Below are 23586 nucleotides of genomic sequence, written 5' to 3' on the forward strand. Positions count from 1 at the left end.
TTTAGCTGAAAATTATATGGGAAACTAAATTAAGGTTTGGCCTGCTAATGTGTTCATTGAAAAAAAAAAAGTTTCACCACCAACTTTGATGTTCTCAAAGTTGAAGGGAGTGGGAGCAAATCGGGAGAGTCTGTCGAGCAAATGAAATCAAAATCAGATTATTTATTATACATTCAAAACTCATGCCATTGAGGTATGACTAAGTAAGGACAATATCTCTTTCCTTTCTTTTTCCCCTTGCTGATGCTTTTTATTTCTTATGTTAGCAACACTTTCAAACGGTTTTATCCAATCCAAAAGATGGAGAGAGCAAGGAGTGCAGTTCCCAGGGGCCCGCATCATGTATCTTTTTGCAATTCAGAATGATAAAGTAGTGTAGTGTGTTTCCCAGGGGAATATCTACAGTATGTTGATACCAGCTGTAAATGTTTTAAGAAAACAGTATGGTATGGCATTGTTTTCACAGTTTACTACAGTCACACATTTTGTTTCTTCTATAATTCAATAGTCAGACTGACAATACACTTAGATTACCACCTATTAGAATATTATTGAAGCCAGGCAACAAGTTACAAATCTACAAATCCCTGCTGAGAAAATGTTGACTAGAATTTGATGGTGAGATATATGTGTGTAGGCATTTTTGTCTTTCTCTGTATGGTCCCGTTTGGTGACTGCCATTATGTTTTGTGCTTGGCATATGACATTTGTAAATGTGTCTAAGTGTGGATGAGCAAAGCAATGAGTATTGCAGAGGGACAATACTGTGTGTCACAGACACTGTGTGGTTCTGTGCTGGTTCAAATAGTTGCCAGGAAACCCCCAAATATCATATCATTTAACCAGTACGATGCACTTTTATTGAGTCATCATCACTGGTGATGAAAGGCAGATTTAACCACTGACATACGTAAGGATTTTTTTCTGATCTTGAAGTCGCTGTTCATCTTTCACTTTTGAAGCCTCATGAAAGTCAGGAGTAAGACGGAGAGGTCAGAAGTCGTGACCCTATCACTCAATGTGGGAATTAAAACCTCCCCGGTCTTATGTAACATTAGTGACTTGTCTGGACAGTACCTGTTGAGCTTATGATAAACCAGCTTTATAGCCATTATCATGCCCCTTAGACACTAAACTAGATTGAATACTTAAAGTGAAAAGTTACAGTATCTGGTTAGGGGATTATGATTAATAGTCTAAAACACAAATGTGTATGAATCATACAAAGAAAAGAAAGTGTCCCTCCTTGGACTGTTGTCTTTCTGTTCACACTTCAATCTCCCCACACTCTCTCTGGTTACAGTGAGGTCATCCTGCCTGCATACATTTTCATCACAGAATCCCTGTGGATGTTTCCTTAGAAGACTAACTTTAACTAAGACCTACTGTTGCAAGTGTTGATCTTTCCATATTTCTCTCTCCCGGTGATCATGCATGCATGAGTGTGGTGGAAGAGTGGGGGCGTTGGGGCTGTCGGGGAGTCTAGAGTTACATTAACGGCCAGTGAGAGGCAGGAGGTGGTAGCGGGGTCAGGGGTCACGGTACCCTGACAAACAAATGAGCCACCCAGTGAGGAAGTCAACAAGAGATGCTTTCCCCTGCAGCCCTGGCAACAGCAGCTGCTGGCAAACATGTGTGTGACAAATGTGCCATTCTGAACCAAAAGACAGGGTCTCAATCATCACCATATGGGGTTGCCACACAAACACAGCAGATAGGGTGGGAGATAGAGTGCAGGGAGGGGGAGGCAGCAGAGACAGCAGACACAGTAAAAGATAATGAAGCAGATATTGATCTAATATGTCAAGTATTGTTCATATTGGAAATAAAGCAACATAGAACCAACTCACTGGTGGTCTGATTGCAATACAGACACTCTCACAGCTGAACACACTGCTACAGTATTGTTAAATGCAGCAGGTTTTACTGTGGGTTCTATTGTTGCCCTTTGGGGCTTAATGACCAGCAAACAGTCTCTTCCTTCTGCCATTCTATCCCACTAAAGTCCCCTTTCATACACACTGTCCTAACTGACAGACCAGATGAGGCCAAACTAGAATTTAAAACACTTCAGAATTTTCTTTTTTACATAATTTTCTGTGTTCCCTGATGATTCCTCTGCATTCACCTCCAAATCTATTTTGTACGGTACACACAATTTTTTAAATCAGCTCTTTTGATTTTCCACACTTTCATGTCATAATTCTATTTGCCTCAGCCTTCCATCTGTCCTCTATCTCATGCTCTTTTTGGTATTTTCCTCTCTCTTTCTCTCCCACTCGCCAGCTCTGGAAAGTACATTCGCACAGTTCAAGAGTGACACAAGGACCGTCTCCTTCATGGCAGACCATGCTTGTGTTTTTTCAATTAAGCCGGGCTCCTGTACACTATTCATTTGGGAAACCATAATTCTCATGGCCCAGCAGAAACTAATGGAAAGTAGCTTAGGTTTTTTTTTTTTTTTCCAGGAGAGGTATCGGAAAGACCCGTTCCCTAGAAGTCTAGTCTGACTAGTGGGGATGGGGAATAAAACTGTAGGAATACTGTCAACAGAATACAGGAGGTGTTGATAGGAGGTGAAGGCCTTACCAAGGGGTACTAGGGTGCATCTACTCATGGGGTGAATGGGAGCAGGAAGGAGGTGAGTGAAAGAATACAGATGGATGGATTTCCAAGGAAATGTGGATGAAAGTGATTGAGTCGCAGGCCGGATCTGAATTGCCCAGCGGGGAGGAGGACAGATCCACTGAAATCACTTCAAAGCCTGGTGTCACTGGGCTGCACATGAGTACAGACGGTCTCCTGTCTTCTTTTATTTACAGAGATGAGCCCCAATAGCCTGTTGCATCCATCTGCCTTAAACAGCAATCAACAGTGCAAATAAATATCTCCACACGTGCCCACACGCACGCACACACACGCACACGCACACACACATGCACACACACACACACACACACACACACACACACACACCGCACTGTACAACATTGCAGCTCATGTACAATTATAGGGTAGCATCACTGTATACATTGCATTAGCAGCAGACCAACAATGAAAGTCAACAGAGTGATATTAAATTTACCTGACAACAAAAACAATTCTGAAAAACAGAATTATCAGAGAATATCCACTTCCAGTTAACTGCTGCTACAAAGTTCCCATCGTCCTTTTTCCAGAATGTCTCAGTCCCAGTCTGACCCTCTTCCTTGCCTGACCAGTACGTGCCATTTGTCTCCATTAACATAAACCTTTCACTGGCTGCTGACTCAGTCTGCGTCCATACATGAACAGTGTAGGAAATGTGCAAAGACACAGACCCACACATACAGTATTCATGTGTGCATGCTCACACATGCACAAATACACACCTACATACCATTGCACATACAGTATATTCACAACACTGATGCACATTCAAAGTGGGAGGGATCTAAACCGGACAGCCCCCATTACACTCCCACCCCCCCATCCCCCCCCCCCACCACAACAATCAAAAGAGACAGACAGACACTAAAGGGAGAGCAGTGAGAGAGAGACAGGCAGGAGCAGCACACGAGAAGGAGACAATCTGAAGTCTTACCTCAAGAGCAATGCTGTGGAGCCAATACAAGGGGACGCCTCATGACTGTAGCGGTCTCTCTCAGACTAGGTCTCTTTGTATCTCTCAGCTGTGGGAGACGGGCGCTGACGTACAGGCAGCTTAGCGCTGAGCGGAGGGGTGCTCGGCACACTTTACAGGCAGAGAAAGCAGTGGAGCCGCGCAGACCCCGGGCCCGTCCGCTCACACTCTGCCTTCTGAGGATGAAAAGAGAAGACTTCATTACCAGCTGGAGACCACGCCTCCACCCCTCCAGTCTCCCTCCGCCCAAGCCCTCTCTCCCTCCCTCCCCCGCTACCTCCCCGCTTCCCTTCCACACTCCCAGCCAGTAGCACGCTCCAGGGCCTGTCCCGGCCAAGAGAGGGGGAGCAGACTGCCAAAGAAAACCTCCCATCCCCTGCCTGCCAGTGCTGTGCAGTGCACAGACAGAGACGGACAGAGAGAGATGAGGAAGGAGGTGAAGAGACAGAGAGATGGTATATGGCATGTAGTTTAAATCTTTGTTTGTGTTGAAATTTTACATTGAGTACAATGCCTTAGAGTTGTTTTAACATAACTGACAATGCAGTAAGAAAGGATAAAGTGTGTGTGTGTGTGTGTGTGTGTGTGTGTGTGTGTGTGTGTGTGTGTGTGTGTGTGTGTGTGTGTGTGTGTGTGTGTGTGTGTGTGTGTGTGTGTGTGTGTGTGTGTGTGTGTGAGGTAAGGGAGGTAAAACGAAGAAGGAAAGCAGAGGGAGGAGAATTAAATTTGGACCAAGTGAAGAGTGTGAGGCAGCAGAGATTAACTTGAGAGAGAGGAGGAGAGAGACAGAGGGAAGGACACAGACAGGCAGGCAGACGGAAAGAAAAACACAGACACACTCAGAGAGAAACACAGAGCAAGACGGGTGATCAATTTTACAGTTTTAGGGAGAAAAGTAAAAAGAGAAGAGACATTTAACCAGGGGTGTTGTTGGAAGATCTAATTGAGACTTACAAGATCATATCAAAAGACGCTCAGGAAGAAGTGTGAGTTCTAGGGGGTGGGGACAATGTCTGTCTCTGTGTATTTGTGTGTCTATAAACCTGTCCCTAACCTAACTCTAACCCTCTTTTCAAACGGCTAACATAGTCAACACCCAAAATAAGGATGACAGTTTTTGTCCATCTTCAGACTGTCTTTCCCCTTCTTCTCACCCTCTCTGCTTTTTCTTCTTACGCCAAAGTGAACTCTCTCCCCATCAGACGGGGAAGAAAGGCATAAAAGGACTAGCTGTTTACTGTCTGTAATTATGAGGGGCTGGGTACGCTCAACCCAGGCAAGCTCTGCACCCTGCCCCCAGTGCCACCACACTCAAACCTAGCTCTAGCAAATGTGCCAGTTTAAACTGAGCCATGGCATAGGCCAGAGAGGTGCAAAGGAAAAGAAAAGAGTAGTAAAAACAGTGACGTTTAAAGTTTCAGATCAACTTGTAATTAGGAAAAATGTGTCGGCAAAGGGGAATTCACTCGACTTAAGAGAGAAATGGAAGTTCAAAGTAGTGATTCCCCTAAAATCTGAGAGAACTTGTTTGCTAGTAAATGCTGTAGATCAGGCTCCAGTAGAATGACAGTTGGGTCTTGAACCTGCTGAAAATTAGAAAAAGAGAAACCACCGCAGCACATCACTACATCCACCAGGACTGCCACTGCTGCATATGATGTCCCATCTGAAGTACTGTCACAGAAATCAGCAGCCATGACTTCAAATAAAGTTACAACAGTCTAAGATGCAGTAGTAGTTTCTGGATTGCTCAATAGGAATAATTAAAAGAACAGCTAGGAGAAACACAAGTACTGTATTCTAAAACAACATGAAGAACTAGAGGATTGCAGGAAAAGATTTAGGGAGATTCAAAAGATCACAGAAAGTGGCCAAAAAGTCTGCATGATGTAATAAAAAAAAAAAAAGAGAGCAACTTTTTTTGGCAGCACATGATGAGGTAAACAGGGATCATACAGATCTCTGGTGATCTCCCACACTAACATTAACACCTACACAGACCCACGCTGTGGCATAATGGTGTCAAATTTACACAGGTCCACAAAACAGTACTTAAGGTTATGGGCTGTCTTCAGTGTAGGCTGTGAAAGCTCAGGCCTGGGGTTTGGGTTTGGAGTGGGTTGGTCGAGGGACGACAGAGAAAGGGGAGACACACTAGTTTCAGTGCTCTTTATTACTAAGAAACACTAATCCTCCAAAAACCAGCGTCATGGACAGCCCTTCTGTGGTCTTTTATGTCTTTAATCTGGGGCTTTAGAGACAGAAAAAAACTAATCCAACATCTGAAAGCTGTTGTTTGTTTACTGTCTACTATGCAATCAAATGCTGTCATTACCATAACGATATAAATAGATAAAAATTGCACTAAGTGTCCTTATAATAAGGAAAATTAGAACAGTAATGACTCTATATTTATTCAAAAAGATGTGATTGTGTTTCAGGATCTGAAGCTGGGATTTAGGACTGAGGTGGAATTGGAAAGGACACAATATTTTATCCAGCCACTAGGGGTTGAGTTGAGCTGTAATGTATATACAGTCCATTTACAGACACGGATGAGGCAAAGTGTGGCACTAACCGTTTTACGCAACATCTCTCTCACCCTGCTCCCTGTTTCTGTTTGAGGGTTCAAACCTTACTGTACCTTGCTGATGTTTTAGGAGGTTTTTCTTTCATTGCAAGAGCAACTCCCTCCCACATTTATTTCAATCATTGATTTAAGCTGGTGCAACACACATATGCCATTTCGGTTGAGTCCTGTTGTAAACAATATTGTAAACTGAATTCAGTCCAAAAGCCCAAACGAACAGGCTGCATGTGTAAAAAAGTGCAAAGAAATCCACTTGTTATAAACAACAAATTTCAATGAGAGGTGAAAAAAGAGAGCTGTATCACGTCAGAAAACGCCAAATGTCTTCCTGACTGCCTACATCCCAAAAGGGATAACATTAAATATCAAAGTAAGGGGATTTATGGGTGAATATCTAAACACCACTAGGTTAAAACCACCCTTCATACAGAGCAGGCTGGAGGAAGAACAACACCATCACCTCACAGGAACTTCAGATTACAGAAAATCCAAAACAGGCTGCCTCTGTGATTGGATTTCAAAAGCCACAGGAAAAGGTCTGACTGTCAGGCATCATACACATTTGGCAAAACAACCAGGCTGGGTTGGGCCAAAAGAAAGTACAATATTATAGTACAGAATGGAACTTCTTAATGTTAATAACTCCAAGAATAGTTTGTGGTAAAATCACATAGGCATTCAAGTGAATTAAACTGGATAAATAGCACAACAACATACAATAGGATTTAAGGTTTATTCAGTGCAGGGGAGACAAGTTGCCTTTGGATGGCAGCTGGAATCCTATTAGACTTCATGATTCAATCATAGGTTGTTGTGAAATTGAAATTTCACTGTTAACGACCTGAATTGGAAGCAGAGTCTAGGCAGATGGAAAGTGAGGGGGCTTTTTGTGTTTTTAATACAGAAAACCTTTGTGAGATGTATCAAAATGAGGGAGCCAAAGATCAACTCCTCAACATTTCCAGGATGAATATGGAGATTGTTTAAACCCAGCCCTGGGGCCTGTGCATATCAGGATACCAATGGCCTGTGTTGCACTAGTTTAAACAAGTATAAGTTCATGCAGGGCATTACAAAAAAAAACAGCTTTATACTTTACCCTTAAACCCACATCCACATACTCTGCCAACCGTCTAAATGGACTTTCTCTCTCTCGCTCTGTGGCAGAAAAAGTCATATTAAACACCAATGCTAAACATATAAAGTGTTTTAATGACCATAGAGTATTCTAACCTCCCCTCAGGGAGTAACACCTGGGTCAAAATACTAATTAAACTGTGACCTTTTTGGAGTCAATGTGCAGGTAGACATTCATTGACCTACTGTATAGTTATTACTAAATATAATTCCCTGAAACTAAATATAGCAATGAGAAAAGCGTTCTGACATTCACCTTTCCTAAATCTACAGAGCAGCTTGTCTGGACTAAAAAAAAAGGATGAATCAATGTAGCCATGGCAAGATGACAGTGGAGTCAAGTGTTGTAGCCTGGCTGTGTGCCACATTGTGCGCCACAACAGTTGGTGCACTCTGAAGCACACACAGTAAGTACTGTGTGGTACCCAGGACTGCCTCTTGAACAAGACTTGACAATAAAGTGTCTTAGCTGCTGAAGAAAAGATCAAGCCTCAGGTCTGTGTTTAATATAATAATGACTACAGTTTGACACGCATATAGCTTCATGGCTTAAAGTCTGTAAAGTACAGTAAGAGCACTGCTTTTCTTCCAAGATGTAAAATTATATCATGATGCAACCTGATTTTGCCACAGTTGCAGTGACGATGTACAGTACCAGTGTCATTCCAGGTCATGTCGCTGACACACCCAGAGCCCCAATGAAAGGCCGCCCCATCGGCACCCACACCAACACTCCTGTAACTCTCAATTAGGGGAACTGAGGTTGACTGCATGTGGTGACTGTATTCCATGACTCACTGACTGCTACACACCTGAAATGTCCAATAAAAACAATAATGCTAAGACTTAACAGCAGAAATACAGAGCATTTGACAAACTAGTTCTATGAGTGTATTGTGTGTTTGTGCACTGAGACAAGATAGGGTCCCAGCAAAATGAGACTGCGGGTTCTAACTTAGACACAGGTGATGGTGGCTTAACCTAAAGTCGAACACATCCATTCCCTCCCTCTGTCTGTGCAGCTTTTGGGCTCTGGAGCTGCCGGGTTGAGCTCTGGGAATTTCTCACCTATGATGGCCATTACCAGCAGGACAAAGCCCATCACACCCTGGTGTGCCATTTCTGACCCAAAAAGCCCAGCGGCCACAAACGCATGCTCTCCCCCAGGGCAAACACGGGGCACCCCAGCCAGTGTAGACTTAGCAGCTTGGCGATGTGTACTCGCCCTGCCATGTGGATCATGAGTGATGATGTTCCCAGGGATGCAAGGTGTGGGGGTTTTGGGCTAGTAAGAGTTAAGGTGGGATCGGGGGAGATAAAGGTGAAAGAAGAAGAGTTGAATAAAGGGGAAAAGGCCTCATCTTCTTGGAAGATCAAAGACAGACTTAGTCTTTAGTTGAAAAACCATTTTCCTGTCCTTCAAAAACGAAAAAATTGTTTCAAGGCAAACTTATTGCTGATAAGAACATATTCGTTGGTTGATTTTACAAAAACTTGAATATTATTCAGTGACAAAATTTTTTTAATTCTCACTTTCTACAATATTTGTACTAGGCAAATAGGGTGAGGGTTAGATAAAGATTGGGGTTATGACAATTAAATTATGGGTGATGTACAGGTAGAGATAGACAAAAACATCTTGGTTAAGGCTAGTTCATTATGTTTTGGGATGTATCGATTTTCAAATCTGTGTTCCTTCCTGTTTGGAACTCATTGGGATCATTTTTAATTTACGATAACATGAGGCAAGAGATTGTGGTAGTGCCCAAAACTGAGTTGGGAACCCCCTGTGACTTAACGGAAAGACTGAATTTTATAATGATACTCATTAGTTGCAGGTCTGTGAATGGAAGCAGACTCCATCTACCACCCCGACCTCCACACCCTTACTTTGCTACATATAAGGCACACTACTTCCTGCGTTAGCACTGAATCTTTGCAAAGAATGCAAATCATCTAAAATAGATGTTATTCCTCGGGATGCTGCTTGGAGTAAAGCATTGATGAGAGTAGACCTTTCCCTGTGCTGATGAAGGCAAGCATTACATTACACAAATAAATCGTGGTGTGGATCACCACACACAAGAATATGAGGGTGTCCTTACAATTATCTCTACAAAAAACAATACATATCTTGGTTGAACCTGAGGAAACATGAACTATTGAAGAATAACTATATAAGCTTCCTAGTATGCTCTATATTCTTTGGTGAATTGTTTCTTCATTTACTCAGCAAAGCCAAAACTAATTTGTTTTTATCCTAGGACACTTTAACAACACAACCCATTTGCTAATCGTGTTCACACAGTGAAAACAAGATAATCACTATGCTGTGCATTGCTAGACTGGTGTCTCAGGCTAAACTGTAGCTAATTGAAGGGTTACTGACTCAAAATGTAATTTATGTCTGGAGCACAGTGATAAAGTGATAGAGTTTAAATACTAAAACACATATCGATGTTTCCTTTTTGGGTTTCATCTTCCAGTGCCTTTATTTTGTCTTTATTATAGCGTCTGGGCTGAAATAGAGAAGGGTGGATAGAGCTGCTATTGAACTGTAGCAGAGCCACAGCAAACAAAACACAGAGATGCCCTCATCTGCACAAATAGGCCTTTCAATCCTTCCCCTCACTTTTGTCCCATCAATACTTCACTCTTCATAGGGACCAAAGCCACCAACTCCAACCTTCCCTCTGCCCCCTCCAAATTCACAGAGCGGTGAATGGTGTCTACTGTACCTTCTACCACTCCCCTCTCTGTGGGGTAGAACACATTTTGACAGGCCTGTATTTATGGCCGGCTGGAGTCGTGTTGGAATGAACCATGAAAAAGACCAAAATCATCTCGCTGGATGTTCATTTATATTGAGCGCTGGTCAGCTGTGTTGGTCTGTGTGTGTGTGGCCTATGTAGAAAGAATGGAGCTTGTGTGAGTGAATATGTGGAAGTGGAGGATTAAGATAAGCATTCTAATGAGCAACAAAGTGTGTTTGTTATTCTGCGGTTATTATACGTCTGTCTGTATGGACAAAAACGCTACGCTTGTTGAGACTGTGTTCCGGCATTATGAAGCCTGTCTTTTCGCTGAAAAGTGATTTTGTATATGAATCATCCTAATCAATACTAAGGTATTAAAATACAGACTTAAAAAAATCTGAACCTATCTTTAAACAAAATTCAAATGCCCATATGAGCATGGAAAAAGTTACTGTTCACTGTATTAACTCATCTTTTCATGCTGGCCATAAAGATATCCCCTCCTAGTGCCACTCCAGATATCCCCTCCAGTGCCACTCCATTGTAAGATATTGCAATTTAAAGTCAGAGTCTGAGTTATTCAAATGAAGTGGGTATCTTCCCAGCTTGAGCCCCCCTAAAAAGGGTCTAAAATCGCCACTGACTCTTTCTTGCATTCAGTGACTTAAATAATCCTCTTCACAAAGAAATACATATTTAATCAAACCACATTTCAGAGTAAAAGTCCAATAACAACTTTTCGTAATTGATTAATCTTTAACTTAAAAAGATGTTTTCTCGTTTGTGCTCGCAGGTTTCTCTATAGAGCTCCCCCTACAGCTTTGGAATAGATATTTGGCAAAACTTTGTAAAAACTTGCTCGGTCAGTCTGCCGTTTTCTCTTTCTCTTTCCTAGCTTTCTGCTTCTGTTTTGCCGGCTCAGCCGTGACGATAGTGTGAAAAACTCCATCGCTACATTGTTCTTATAGCTAGCCGGTTCCTGGATGGGGGCGTGTATGTGTCGGTATGTGTGCAGTGCCTAAAGCAATTTGTTACATTGCGGCTCGCCGGCCAAAAGTTGCAAGGGTGGTTTTTCCGCTCACAGGCACTAGGGGGAAGTGAGATGACCAGCATTCAACCCGAAAAAAGTAATATAACCATTCCAATGACTCCGAAGCTGTTCAGATAAGCTAAATTAAGCTAAAAAAACTGCATAGTTCCCCTTTAAAAATCCATTTAGAAAAAAAAGGATTTACATTTAACTCTCTATGTCAATCTCTCTTTCAGTACACAGACACACAGACAGATGCGCACACACACACACACACACACACACACACACACACACACACACACACACACACACACACACACACACACACACACATGCAGCACGCATTACCCCATGAATCCTTCAGAGTGCACTGTCTCAGTGTGTGTGTGGTAACAATGGGAGATGGGGTGAGTTAAGGCAGACTTCTATGGTCCTTCTCCACATAAACCTTTAATATGAGGCCTCCTCAGCACCAGTCGGCCATCTAAAGGCACTGTACCCTGTAATTGACCTTAAAAATACTTTCAGTGGAGGTCGGCAGCCATGTCATTGGCCTTCGGCCCAAGCAGCGGCCGCATCTCCCCAGCCCAGAGGAGCCTGGGAAGGCCTGACAGGGTATATTTAGTGGCCCTATCCTTTGAGTGGAGCAGGAGATGCAGTTAATGCCAGTCTGTGTATAAAACCACTCCACCGCCCACGAGTGGGCTGCTCACAGGCACATTTCCCTCTCCCACGGGGATGTGTTTCCTGAGGTCAGAGGTCGGCTATATGTAAGCCAGGTGAATGTACATCACACGGGAGACACTGACCAGAATCCACCTCGCCTATCAAGGAGGGGCGTGTCAACATTTTGGCCCTGTAAGGCAGGCTTGTTGTTAGATACAGACAGTTTGTGTGCAACACACATCTGTGTCAAGGCTGAGAAATATGACCGTGATGTGTCCTGAAAGGTTTACATGTGTTAACCTGCATCAAGACACCTCCGGTGTGTGTGTTGTTATTTCGTATACATGAGTGCCACCTGGCAGAATGGGTGGAGGGGCTTCTAGAAGGTAACCAAACGCACCAGATGGTTTGTTACACAGAACCATCTGAGCAGCTGGAAACTCTTTGCAAAAGGGCAGGCACTTGCAAAAAAGTACTTGGCAGATGATTGGATGAACCATCTGTCTATCAAATTCTTCACAGGACGCTGATTGGTTGGGCCCGCTGCTGTTCGGACACAAACACATTACTTGAAGCCTTACAAGATGAATTTTTGTGCTGTATGTGATCCTCCGTTTCTTGCATGATATCACGTGAAATTCAGCTGCCGTGCAAGGTAACCAAGAAGGATGTAAGAATTTTTTGCGCCCATTAAATTCATAGATAAATTAATGCTCATACAACACCACACACCTCCCATAGTTTACCATTCAAGTTGTCCTAAACAGCTCTGGCCAGCTGACCTAAAATGCTCACAGTTTGTGTAGGGTTGTGGAGGTTGAGCCTGTGCAGGTAGATGTAGTTCAATGTTGAAAAACTGTTATTCGATGATAAGGTGACACCAAGTTGAAGCTCCATGAAACCAGAATATTGTTAAAGTAATTTAATTAAAAATGACCAAATCCATCAGGGGTGAAAAGAAAAAGTGAAAGGAGAGAAATATAATATTCATACTACATGCAACTTTGATGACAAGTAGCCTAAAGGGCAACACACAGCAGTGGTGTCTTGATGCACGTCAGCCTGATATATCAATGTCTTGTTCTCCAGCATCAACACGTCAATGTTTAAGAAATCCAGCAATTTTAAGACATTTGATTCCATTCAGGATGGTCTCATTCCAGCTATTGTACCTTGATTACTCCTTCTGTAAGTATGGCGTGGACAGTGTGTGTGTGACTTGTCTGTTGCACTTAAAGGATATTGATCAGGAATGTCCAGAGTCTGCAGGAACAGCATCCAAAACATGTCATGTCATTTTTCACTTAATCCATATAGCATACTATCCTAAATGCCCAAACCATATCTGATCCTTAGGTTAGTGTAACCATTTGTATCATGGTTCCAACAATTGTCAAAAACGTCAAACATATCTAAATTAAACAATATGCACTGTGCAGATGTATTATATAGAATAATATTAAATGTTTATTAAATTAAATAAAGGTGCTTTAAGCGATGTCAAACTCAAAACAATACCCTTCCAGACAAAACCCGACAAGGATTTGGGGGTGGGGGTTGGGTGGGTTGGTGCGCGGAAGGGAGGGGACGGGATGAGGAGGAGGGAGGGGCGAGCTAGCCTCCGTTTTGTTTGACAATACTTTGAACGTCAACAAGAAGTGACATCGCCCAACATCGCTTGAGCACCTTTAATATCAGATCAGACTTTGTAGGAGCAGATAATCAATATAAAGAGACTCAAACTGGGATGGGGGTTAATGCAATGGGTTAAATCTATTCTGGTGTCCTTCTGTGCTAAGCCTTTTGTCCTTCTTATTTAATTTGAGTTCATTTTTATATGTTTACCACAAAATAATACTAACACTTAGGTAATAAGATAATAAGCTGCATGAATAAATATAACTAATACTTATTCAATTGTCATCTATATTACTTACTTTCTTTTTTTTAATTTTATTTTAAAGATGATTTTTTTTTCTTCTTTTATTGCCTTTATTTATAGGACAGATTAAATCAGGAAAGTGGGAGAGAGAAGGGGATGACATGCAGCAAAGGGACGCAGGTCGGAACTGAACCCACGGCCACTGCGACAAGGACTGAGCCTCTGTACATTCAATTCAATTCAATTTTATTTATAGTATCAAATCATAACAGAGTTATCTCGAGACACTTTACAGATAGAGTAGGTCTAGACCACACTCTATAATTTACAAAGCCCCAACAATTACAGTAATTCCCTCAAGAGCAAGCATTAGCAGTGGCTATTGCGACAGTGGCGAGGAAAAACTCCCTTTTAGGAAGAAACCTCGGCAGACCCAGACTCTTGGTAGGCGGTGTCTGACGGGGCCGGTTGGGGGTGTGATGTCGATAATAGTCGCATTAAAGATAGTGGAACAGTGACTTTGAAGGTAGTCGTTGTAGTTCATGTCACAGCAGGACGTTGCGGGATGAAACGTGGCGCTGCAGAGCACGGGTGGGTGCAGCAGATGCAGCAGGACGCGGCCGGGCGTTGAAGGGCTGTACTGGCCCGCCTCCCTCTACTCTCACTATATTATTGATTATATGATCAATAAATCTGATGACTACGAGGAGAAGCAGGTGGGCCGGGTTAGGCGGACGCTGCAACTCCTCACTTCTTAACTATAAGCTTTATCAAAGAGGAGAGTTTTCAGTTTATTCTTAAATGAGGTGATGGTGTCTGCTCCCCTAACCCAGACTGGGAGCTGGTTCCACAGGAGAGGAGCCTGATAGCTGAAGGCTCTGGCTCCCAGTCTACTTTTAGAGACTCTAGGAACCACCAGTAACTCTGCATTCTGGGAGCGCAGTGCTCTAGTGGGACAATAAGGTACTAAGAGCTGTTCTAGATAGGATGGTGCTTGACCATTTAGGGCTTTGTAGGTCAGGAGAAGGACTTTAAAGTCAATCCTGAATTTCACAGGAAGCCAATGCAGAGAAGCTAAAACAGGAGAAATATGATCTCTTTTCTTAGTTCTCGTCAGAACACGTGCTGCAGCATTCTGGATCAGCTGGAAAGTCTTAAGGGACTTATTTGAGCAACCTGACAGTAAGGAATTACAATAGTCCAGCCTGGAAGTAACGAATGCATGGACTAGTTTTTCAGCATCGTTTTGAGACAGGATATTCCTAATTTTGGCAATGTTACGAAGATGAAAAAAGGCTGTTCTCGATGATTGTTTTAGATGGGCATTAAAGGATATATCTTTATCAAAAATAACTCCTAGATTTCTGACAGTAGGGCTGGAGGCCAGGACAACACCATCCAGAGTAGCTATATCTTTAGATAATGAAGTTCGGAGGTGTTTAGGTCCCAGTACAATAACTTCAGTTTTGTTACAGTTTAACATCAGAAAATTATAGGTCATCCAGGATATATATCCTAGCATATCAAGCATGTATCTTTAATACATGCTTGAAGTTTAGCTAACTGACTTGTTTCGTCTGGTTTGATTGATAAGTATAATTGGGTGTCGTCCGCATAGCAGTGATAGTTAATTGAGTGTTTCCTAATGATATTACCAAGAGGAAGCATATATAAGGAGAATAAAATTGGTCCAAGCACTGAGCCTTGTGGGACGCCATGTTTAACTTTCGCGTACTTAGAGGATTTATCATTAACATTAACAAATTGAGATCGATCAGAAAAATAAGACTTAAACCAGCTTAGTGCAATTCCTTTAATTACGACTAAGTGTTCTAATCTCTGTAACAGGATTGTATGGTCAATAGTGTCAAAAGCAGCACTAAGATCTAATAAAACAAGTATGGAGACAAGTCCTTTGTCTGCAGCAGTTAGAACGTCGTTAGTAATTTTCACGAGTGCTGTCTCTGTGCTATGATGCTTTCTAAATCCTGATTGAAAGTCTTCAAATAAGCTGTTGCTATGGAGAAAATCACATAACTGATTAGCAACTACTTTTTCAAGGATCTTGGAGAGAAAGGGAAGGTTAGATATAGGTCTATAGTATGCTAAGACCTCAAGATCGAGGGTGGGTTTTTTCAGAAGAGGTTTTATCACAGCTACTTTAAATGACCGCGGTACATGACCTGTTAATAGAGACATATTGATCATATCTAGTAATGAAGTGTTTACCACGGGTAACGCTTCTTTGAGTAGCCTCGTTGGGATGGGGTCTAAGAGACAGGTAGATGGCTTTGCTGAAGATACCTTTACCATTAGTTGAAGGTCTATAGGATAAAAACAGTCTAAGTATATGTCAGGTCTAGTCGTTCTTTCTAGCAGTCCTGCGTTGAAAGGTGAACCATTAGAAGTTGAGGGCAAAAGGTGATGAATTTTATCTCTAATTGTTATAATTTTATCATTAAAGAAGCTCATGAAGTCATCACTAATCAGAACTAGAGGAATAGATGGCTCAGTAGAGCTGTGACTATCTGTCAGCCTGGCTACAGTGCTGAAAAAAAACCTTGGGTTGTTCTTGTTTTCTTCTATTAATGATGAGTAATAGTCTGATCTGGCATGTCTGAGGGCCGTCCTATAGGTTTTCAGACTGTCTTGCCAGTCCAAACGAGACTCTTCCATTTTGGTGGAGCGCCATTTGCTTTCAAGTTTTCGCGAGTTTTGCTTTAATTTACGAGTTTGGGAGTTATACCAAGGTGCTAGTTTCCTTTGCTTCATCTTCTTCTTTTTGAGTGGAGCAACAGAGTCTAAAGTAGTCCGTAGGCAGGCTGTAATACCATCTACACAATTGTCGATTTGAGAGGGACTAAAGTTTACATAAAGGTCCTCTGTTGTATTAAAACAAGGTAATGAGTTTAGTGCTGTTGGAATGTCTTCCTTAAATTTAGCTATAGCACTGTCAGATAGGCATCTAGTATAGTAGCTTTTATCTAATTTCGTATAATCGGGTATTAAGAATTTGAAAGTAATTAAGAAGTGGTCTGATAATAAAGGATTTTGCGGGAATACTAATACATCTTCAATTTTGATACCATATGCCAGCACGAGGTCGAGGGTGTGGTTAAAACAGTGCGTGGCCTCATGCACACTCTGACTGAAGCCAATAGAATCTAGTAGTGAGTTGAAAGCAATACTAAGGCTATTGCTGTCAATGTCCACATGGATATTAAAATCACCTACAATAAGTACTTTGTCTGATTTAAGGACTACACATGATAAAAACTCTGAGAATTCAGATAAAAATTCAGAATACGGACCTGGAGCTCGGTAGACTACAACGAATATAATTGGCTGTACTGATTTCTGTGTTGGATGTTGAAGATTAAGAACAAGGCTTTCAAAAGAGTTATAATTTAGTTTAAGTTTAGGATTAATTAACAGGCTTGAATCAAATATGGCTGCAACTCCCCCTCCTCGGCCTGAGCCTCTAGGAATTTGAGTATTAATATGACTGGGAGGAGTCGCTTCATTTAGACTAATATATTCTTCATGGCCCAGCCATGTTTCAGTAAGACAGAATAGATCAATTTGATTATCAGATATCAATTCATTTATTAGTACTGTTTTAGAAGACAGAGATCTTATATTTAGTAATCCACATCTAATTTTCCTATCCTTTTCTATCATTGCAGCAACCCGGTCTCACGCCAGGTCGTTATATAGTCACGTTATTGTAATCTATTAAGTCGTGGACAGGTTACGTAAATGCCGTTTTTTTTTCGTGTATATGCAACGACTTTTGAACGTGTACAGGTCACACTTTTCGAACCTGCTGCTCTGGGGGACGCGACAACGGAGAAATGAGGCGCCACACGCCGGCCAAAACAACGGGACGGGCCGCCACTCGCGATCGGGGAAATGAGGTGCCACACGCCGGCCAAAACAACGGGACGGGCCGCCACTCGCGAACGGGGAAATGAGGCGCCACACGCCAGCTAAAACAACGGGACGGGCCGTCCCGTTGTTTTACAATCGCGACCCGCGCAGGGGTACACAACAACGGGGAAATGAAACACCACAACAGGGAAATGAAACGCCACAATAACAAGACGGTTGGGGTTAGGAAAAAAAAAGAATGGGGAAAGGAACTGTCACACACGGGACACGCCGACAAAGGAAATGCAACACGCGGGACAAAGGAACTGCCACACGCGGGGCGTGATCCCCGGTCTCTGGGGTGAAAGTCCACCACCCCGACCAACCTCCCTACGCGGACTTTCGCCTTATCAACTACTCGCTACTCGCTTTCGTTCTGGGATCACGAAATATGCTTCCCATTAAAATGCATTGCTTTCAATTTCGTAATGGCCACACGAAAAAAACTGCATTTACGTAACCTGTCCACGACTTAATAGATTACAATAACGTGACTATATAACGACAGTGGTAGTTTAAATTACAATTAGGTTGTTAAGTATTGCCCCTCTCTTGGTTACCTTTGATTTAACTGATCTTAGTCGAGGAACAGACACCGTCTCATTTTCTTTTGGGACAGGCTGTGGCTGGTGTGAACTGAATGCTAAATTGACTATGTTTGCAGTCAACTTCTTATTACTTAGGGGCTTCACCACTTTGTATGGTCTGTTGTTGATTATAATTGGAATAGTACTAGTACTACATGTTACTGGAATAGCACTAGTACTACATGTTACTGGAATAATACTAGTACTACATGTTATCCTGCAGAAAACATTTTCAGATTCATCCACTTGTATAGTGCTATCAGGATCAATACCTGGGGGACATAAATCTGTGATATTTTCAACAGAATGTCAATACTTGCCTTTCAGTGTGGTCGTTATGTTGTCAGATAGCAGCCTCCGTGTCGGTTTGGGTGGAGACATGGGGCGCACGCTCAACCAGGTGAGCTTCCCAGGCACCCCATTACTCACTTTCATGATTGATTGGCTTCACTATCAGTTCTTCCTCCATTCTTCAATTCAGATTGTTTTATTATGTCATTTGGTTGCCCATAACTGTAATATGTAAGTGCAGATGTGCAGTGCGGTATGTTCACCTGCTGTCACTCATGCTTGCCGAAACCTTCCTGCTGGTTTCTGTTACAGGCTGTTGTCAGGAGCATCTGCAAGGTAATTTACAATTTCTTTCATGAAAGATCATTGTTGGAGATAAATCACAGCTTTCTCCTGTCTTGTAAATTTTTTAAAAGACAGAACTGAAGTTGATGTAAGAAGAAAAACAAACCACCTCCTCCTCTGCTGACCGGTTCCTTCTGACCGACGGACACAACATCAGAAAGCCTCTCTCTATCTATGGAGTCGTTAAATATTTGAGGACAGTCAAGTAATGCAACAAAGCCTTTGATCTGATCTATCTTTATCTATCTTTTGCTGAAGCTCCTATCTATCTCAATGTATTGCGTGGTGAAATATTTGCATGTCAGTTCGGCTCAGTTATGGGTGAGAGAGAGCACATGGGCCAGTGTTTATTCGCATACGCTTGCAATCAACCCTTTCAAATCCTGGGAGTAGCAGTGAGAGAGGTGGGAGTTAGTTGTGCCTGCCTCTGCTCCTTACCAGTGGAAACCACATGCATTGGCAAGCTTTTGCCACACCATAAGCCTGCCATTCATCTAACTATAGCAATGTGCAATGTGTACTTGGATCTCACACAACAACTGAGCACTAAATGAGTGAAATCTGGCAGAATTTTCATCGGCAACAGAGCAATCCCGGAAGTGGAAATTGTAGATACAGACTAATATGACTGTGACTTTAAATCATCCATAGAATTGGTCAAATGCTGTCATGAACTAAAAGTTTTCTCTTATTATCTTCACGTTTGCTGAGAGGTTCCTTTGGCCTCTTAACAATACACATGCACAAAGCCGCAACGATAGCAAGACAGGACAAAGAAAGAGAGAAAGAGTCTCAAAACTTCTGGATTCTCCTCCAGAGACGCTCCGCCCAAGTATAAAATCTGAGCCCAACAACAACAAAGAAACACTTTTGATCCGCTGTATAAAAGGAAAACTAAAGAGCTCGACAAACCAGGGGTTCATGTGCTCACCGTGGTCACGGTGACAGATCTGCCGACCACTCCTTGCCCATCTGGGCTGCCGGTGGCGCTCTGCCTGTTCTCTGAGGACAGCGAGTTCAGACCAGTAATTTAGTTCAGATGAGGTAAAGCAATATTTCTAGATTAATATGAGCCATATTCCTTTAGAACTGTCCTTTCCTTCTTCTTATCCTTCCTGCATTTGTTTCTTTTTTTTCTTACATGTCTAAAAACGTCTGGCTGAGGATGAAAAGAAGAAGAAGATAAAAAAACAGAGACATAAATAGAGGGAATATGAACAAATGGTGTCCTTTGTGAGGCACACATATATGATAGCCAGTAGCAGTATGACACTATTGGTTCTTCCATTGGGTTTCTTTTCATAAATCCTAAAATGCCTAATGATGTAATTTCTCTGAACAGCGTATTTGATAAGGCGGAGGAAGATTTGTGCTTTGCTCCTCCCTTCGCTGGTTAGTTTCATGTTATATACAGTGGATAGATTGAAACACTCTTGCTCATTTGTTCATCATTTCTATGTCAAGTGATGCTTAATAGGTTTTATACACCCCCAGTAGCTATCTGTTGCTACTAGTCAGGTGCTCTGATCCTAAAATAGCTGGAACAGATTGAACCAGCTGTGCAGTACATGTTTAGATATGCTCAAAACAACCTTCAGGACTTAGGGTTAGGGTTAGTTAGGGTTAGGGTTACTCTTTTTAAACCATTTCCAGGATAATACACTGATCATAAAAAATGTATCTGGGTTTCTTGAGTACTGAATGTAAGCTGTTTGATATCATATTGGAACAAGATTGCTCCAGCTGTGATTAGTCTGGCTTGGCAACAGTTTCAGTAGTTGGGATTCAGGAAGTCACAGCTGTCCCTGTCCTGCAGCTGCTGACTAAGCATGTGACTGGCTGCATAATCAGCACATCCTGATGATATAAAGCGCTATAAATCATCTATGAAGCATCTAGCTACAGCATTTCTGATGTATGCTCTGATAATGGAAGGTAAACCAGAATTAAGTTAGCAGGAAGAAGCTAAAACCACAGATTAACTGGGCAGCTGGCTGGCTTCGTTGTTGGAGCAAAGCCAGCTGGACCCATAGTAACCTTGCAGGCTGAGGCTTTCATCAGATGGCCATTTTGTTAATATATTTGGAAAATTTGTCATAAATCGGCTGTCTCTGAATAGTTCTTGGAACAATTCCTCAGATCCATAGTCCCTGTGTAGTGTCCCCCATAATCTTCGGTTATAGTCCGAAGGACGTTCCTTCATTGACTTCATATACAGAGGATAAGGCAAGCAGCCACGTTGGCTGTGGTTCTCGTGGCCTCATAGCAGAAGTATGCTGATGAAGGACTGATGATGGACGTACAGCAATGGCACACCCCAGGGCTGTGATTACTTTACGGTTTCCTTATACTAAAGTAACCGTAGCAACTCACTGTGTTCCTGTGTCGTAAGCAGGACCTCTGGCTGGATGCCACCCTCCAACCAATTCTGCTGATCATTGCTGGGCGACTAATTAAACAAGAGTTGAAGCCCTGCTTCTGCTGCAGTGTTTCTGATGTTGTTTCCTGAGCGTTCCATCCATCTGCCACACGGCATGACTGTGATGTCATGCTTTCTCATTGGCTAGGCTTTCAATTCTACCATTCACCCGCAGTGCTTGGACGGTACAATTGAACAGCTATGCCGCTATGTTATTATATAATTTATTCACTAGCAATGGTTTCAATCAATCTAAAGTTCCATAAAATTGGACAAAAAAAGTAAAACGTATTTGTCTGTATCCAAAAGATGTAAATGATGATTTTTTTTTTTATGACCATGTTTCTTTTGCATTCTAAACATCTTCGACAATTTTAAGTGGGTACAGAAGGTCCAACATGGAGACAAGCTTTACACGTAAAAATCCCTCTTTACATTACAACGAAAAGTTTATAACCTTCTGCCCTCAAAGGCATTATTTCCACAACACTGTACTGTGTAGTATGAGGTGTCAGCAGAGACACAACAAGGACATTTCATAGTTACTGACAAAGTGCAAAATAATGTGGAACACAACTAACATAATTTGTTATTGTTGTGGCAGAGAATTTGTTTGAATGTTGAACCTTCAGAGCTGAAGTATAAAGGTCACACTCACAACTACAAGTCACATCAGCGGTTTGAGGATCACTAAAGCAATGCTGCGTTGCTATTATCCTGCAGTAAAATGATTGAATTGAACTGCTAAGAGCTAGAGAAGACAGAAGACTACATTGAGTCTGTGCATTTCATGCACAACCAGTGATTTTTGCACTGCTCATTCACAATGAACTGCTGTAGAATAATATACTGCTAATATGTTAGTGCAATACATAGTTTATCTACAAAATACAAACAGTGACCAGTGAAGAGATGAGAAACTAGTACATCACTTAGTCATGTAACCCTAACCCTAACTAACTAACTAACCACTCAGGAAAATGTCTTTAGAAATACCTTTTTTTTTTACACAACAAACACAAAGCACTTGTCCATGGGCTGTGCAAAAATGATTCAAAATGTAAAATAGAGTATGGAACACCTGCATTATAGCACATCAACTTGTCAAAGTCAAAGACGCGACATCGCAAGTCTTCAGCCTATCTATACAGCACATGAACACCCAACTCATCCACACATCCCTCTGCTTGAGCTTGACTTGGTGAACTGTGTGTGTGTGTGTGTGTGTGTGTGTGTGTGTGTGTGTGTGTCTGTGTGTGTCCTGTGAATTTGCACATCCACTGTTCCTAGTGTAGTGGAGGGCCAAGGGACCACACCAGAAGAACAGAAGAACTTTGCCTTTATAAACAACTTTTAAATCAACCATTGCACAGCTGCGGTATTTTTCCTACAGATTTCTAGCCAATAGTTAGGAGCTATAATTCATGCATCTACTGTGACAGTAGCACATTTTAAAAGATTCCATAACTGTTCTACAAAGTCTGTCTTAATACTCTACAAGCTGGCAAGGTGATAAATAAATTTACAGCAACCCATCCAATTCCACACTGGAGAAATTGTTTCCAATACACAATCCAGTGTCCTGGTCTATCAACTGTGTTTCATCATAATCCATTTGGCTACATTATATATGCTGAATGTATGGCTGGGATCTGTATGTCACATGAGCTGAACATTACTGTTGAGGTAGCTAGCCAGTGCACGTTTAGCCTGGCGGAATGCAGCCTTGCATTGCTGAGCTCGGTTGAGATTTATTTGACTGCTGTGGGGTGTGCATGTGGCTAACAGATGGTGGCATCCTGTTCCTCTTTCCTCCCGCAGCACATGCCTGCTTACTCAATCCCCCCATCCCGGCCCTATCTGCAGTTACTTCCCTCTGTATCATTGACACTTCAATGCTTCAAACTTGAATTTAACACTCTCATGGTCAGTTGTACAGCGGGGACTTGCGATTGCTCACTTAGTTTTCAACACCAGACTTATCCCCAGTACGCCCAATCTCACCACCCTTCACACTATCCATTCAACACCACTTTAATGGACATTCAACACTAAGCTAAAATAACACACACACACTGCCTTCAGTGGCCTTGAGCTAGCTATCTCCATACACATGTTTAACACACAAACACACAAACACAAACACACACACACACACACACACAAGCACGCACAGATCCTCGTAAAAAACACTCTAGAACTAAATGTTGCAGCCTGTCATTCTTTTTCCATGATGTACTTAAACCGATACTCCACCCAAAATCGATCTTTTGGTTACACTCCTGTGAGCTTGAAAAGTGGCAATGGTAGAAATTAAGCATCAAAATG

The 23586-nt window shown here is 42.1% G+C and overlaps 1 protein-coding gene across 1 annotated transcript in view; it reads right to left on the reverse strand.

Moving 5' to 3' along the window:
• Nucleotides 1-3790, reverse strand: part of znf469 (zinc finger protein 469) — a 43807-nt gene extending 40017 nt beyond the window's left edge. Inside the window, exon 1 of the mRNA XM_028585071.1 lies at nt 3584-3790. The gene's annotated coding sequence lies outside the window, so the exon portion shown is untranslated. The remainder of the gene's footprint in view (nt 1-3583) is intronic.
• Nucleotides 3791-23586: the final 19796 nt, after the last annotated feature.

The sequence above is a fragment of the Perca flavescens genome, chromosome 8, assembly GCF_004354835.1.
Source record: "Perca flavescens isolate YP-PL-M2 chromosome 8, PFLA_1.0, whole genome shotgun sequence".
NCBI lineage: Eukaryota > Metazoa > Chordata > Actinopteri > Perciformes > Percidae > Perca > Perca flavescens.